We start from the raw sequence: 3,941 nt of genomic DNA, 5'->3' as shown, positions 1-3,941 counted from the left end.
AATTTCTCTAGGAATTGTCTGTTCTTCGTTCCTTCCTTCGAATTTTGTTCATATGTGACTTGATAGTGAGATAAGTTTGATAGGCTTGAAGCAAATTAATAACTATGCGTCGCAAATCAAATTGAAGTTTATAGCTTCTGTGGCTAATTCATAGCAATTTAATTGAAATAAATTTTGAATAAATAAATAAGACTGGATTGTTTTACACGTAACATTTGGAATCTTATTTATTTATAAAAATATACCAGTGGTCCTATTTATAATAAATATTGTCCAATTTCTGAAGAACACGGCAGTCATAAATTTCTATCCTTAATTATTTTGTTAGATTATTAACAATTTGGCTGTGTTAGGCAGTGGAAAATGTTGAAAACCTTCAATTCTCTCTGAATCACACTGAAGGGGTACTCCTGGGATTTGGTTTCCCTCCGACATTTCTTCTTCTTGAGAGAGAGAGAGAGAGAGAGAGAGAGAATGAGAGGGGAGAGAAAGAACTATAGAGAATAGCTTGAGTTCCAACCATGGCATCCTATTTATAGATTTGGATTGAGCTAATTAGGCTACATAAATAGCTACAATTCTATTTTTAATGAAAAAAAATAAAATGACTTTACATGAATAATTGTGACAAAAATATAAAATTAAGAGGAATTAACTTTACCTAGGATCATATGTTTGATTATCAACTATCTTTTCATAGATCCAAATATTGTTAGCTCAAATTATGATTACTCTTATATTAGATGTGATTAGCTGTATAATTTTATTTTCACTATTTTGAATGAAATTATTGAGATAATGAATGATGTTGTTATTTTATTAATAGACCATATTGCATGAAGTAATTTATTAAAATAACCTTTCATTTTTGTGAAGCTCATTCTCACTAATTATTGATTAGGAGAAAGAGACGAAGTGTCATCTAAGTTTTATAAAATGATATTATATTAATATGTTGAAATATCACTTTTTAAAATTTTGTTTTGGTGTTTGGAAGGAAAGGTGACATGTGGATGTGAGTGAGATGACTTAAAATATTTTGAGCTTTTCTATAAATAGGCTCTTCATGATTAAAGAGATTTTCATACATATTTTTCAGTTATTGACTGCTTGGAGCCATCTTTTTCTTGTACAATCATCTTCTTTTTAAAATATAGATGATGGTTTAATTAAGGTATTACACCTTCATAAGAGCATATTTAATAGCTTTTATTCATTCATAACTAACAAATCCTAAGATTCTTAGGAAAGGCACATGGTTTAGACTCATAGAGAGATAGTTGTAGACAAATGCTAATATTAATTCACACATCGATTAAAAACTAATTGGATTCAGTTTTATGTTGAACGTTTTTTGAGAAAAGAATATGTTGGTATGGTGATACATGAAAGAATCTTTTTATTTAATTTTTTTTTCTTCTTTTATATAACTTGAAACTGATGTTTATAAATCAGTAGTAAGTTGCTCTAATCAAATGGCATAGTCTTATAACAAAGATATCTTCATTAGCAATGAAGCTCAGAATTCATATGATTCTTAGGATTCAATTGATCTGTCATTTAAATAATCCAATAAGTTCTGCATTACAAACCACACAATTTTGCTCTTTAAAATTGTGATGCTATATAAGGAATATATATTTATTTTATGCAAACACCATTCACATGTTAATCAACACATATTTTTGCTTTTGTTTTTTTTTTTTTTTTTCACCATTATGACATCAGAAGCATATTAGACATGCTAGACTTCTTCAATAAATCTATCATTGATAAGCTAGTCGAGTCTTCCCTTGACATCATTAACAAATGTTCCTAGAACTAGAGAGAAGCAAGCAATAAGTAGGTGGTTCTAAATTGAGATCATTAGAACTTTAAGGGAAGCTATAGTCAAATTGCTAATGTTCACGTGAAATTGGCCTTTGACATTGTGAGTTGTTATGTCAAAATGACTCGTGTTCGAGCAAAACTAATTTCTAACATAGTGTCCTTAGAGCTCAACTTCCAAAAAAGACAGAAATATTGTTGGTTATTGATCTCAGTGAACTGAGCATCACAACTGACTCACAGTGAAAAATTAATGCATGATAATGATTACATGGAGGATATTTAAGGGTTCGATAACATGTGAGAAGAATTACTACCATTTGAGAATTCTTAGTTGCATTGTTTTTCGCCAACTCTCTTTTCTCAACAATTAGAAAATTTTTCTTATGGATTACGCCTCAAAGAAATGAATGGTGATATTTCTTGATTATTTGGGAGTAGTGAGGGAGTGATACAACACCTAAACTTTTTTACAATCATACCTCCCAAATCTTTCACATCACTATTTTAACATTTAAAAAGTGAAATACACATTTTCATGCATACTTAAGGTGACATGTAATGTAAAATTTGAATTTTAGATGTTAGAGATGCAAATACAAAGGAATTAAATGGTATGAATGCAAATTTTCCAAATAAATTACTTGACTGAAGTTTTGTTGAGAGATATCATGATTAAAATTATTCTGCACTTATTAATTATTTTATTTTATTTTATTATTTTATTGTTGATAGAGCGAGCATCCAATGTCTGTAAATGGTATCAATATTTGGAAAGTTGTACCCTAAACTAAAAGATATGAACGTTATTATCAATGGTGTTTTTCTGTTTCATCTTGTAGATAATTATAAACAAACCTATATTACAAGGCAGAAAATAGAATTACATACCCATCTTCTCTGCTAACTGCTCTAGGGTCTAGCAGCTGGGACCACTTCTTTTCTCTTGAATACTCCTTCCTTTTTATATATATATTGTTAACTAGAAATTACGCGATTTTTTTTTTCCGGTACATCGTGTCCGTTGTCCCGACACAATTCTTCGTCCGGAGGACGAGAAAATATTGCATCAGGACTCCGCATGTAGAGTTACATGCGAAGTCCAATAAAATCACGTCACGTGGCGGTGACATGAAAAAATATATATATATATCTGATAACACAAGGGAATATTTCTTCTGTATTATTCAGGTGTTATTGTGTGTTATTCAGTTGTTATGGTATATTATTCAAGTGTCATTAATGTGTTACTGTTTTATTATAATACTGAGAATATTCCCAGAACACAATAACACATCAATAATATATAATAACACATGAATAACATGGAATAATACGGGATGAATATTCCCCCGTATTACCAGACCGTTTTTTTTTCTTGTACCTCCAAGTAGCGTGATATTATTAGACTCCGCACGTAATTCATCGTGATGCAATAATTTTTCGGTCCGGACAATACCTTTTTTTGTTGTTATCACCTTCAGTTACTGGTTACTGTTGATAATGAATTCTCTCATGATATTTCTCGGCAACCAACAATGGGCGGTCTCAACATGATAAAAATGCAAGTTTTGTAATTAACAAAGATTTAACATTGAAAAATCTTGAAATTAACGCCCCATTCTAAAATAATTTATTCTCTATATCTTCTTCATTAAAGTAATCATTTCCACGTATCATTTTTTGTTGTGATATAAAATTTATTTTATCAAAAATTGATCATATTCTTTTGTTTATCATTTTAATGTAATTAAAGTTAGTTTATTTGCTTATTTATTTACAATTTAATTTTTGGTATTTAAACTTAAATTATTATTTACTTCCCCGTAAGAAATTGTGTATGGCTTTTTTGTTTGAAATAGAGGAAGAATGAACTTTACATAGATAGGAAGGTTTTGCTAAAATTTGATATAATAGAAGTTAATTTTAAATAAGAGGAAATTAAGATTTTAAGTAAATGATTATAAAGAAAATTATTTAAAATCAAACAATTAATTAAAACTCGGCTAAATCGAGAAAACAAACAACAGATTCAGGCATTATCAGCAACAGATTCACAAAAGCAATCCCAATATACACAGCGAAGAAGAAAAAGAAGAGCGAGGGATAACATA

This window comes from Phalaenopsis equestris, unplaced genomic scaffold (genome assembly GCF_001263595.1).
Source record: "Phalaenopsis equestris unplaced genomic scaffold, ASM126359v1 Scaffold000422, whole genome shotgun sequence".
Taxonomy (NCBI): Eukaryota; Viridiplantae; Streptophyta; class Magnoliopsida; order Asparagales; family Orchidaceae; genus Phalaenopsis; species Phalaenopsis equestris.
Note: the sequence above shows the minus strand (reverse complement) of the source record.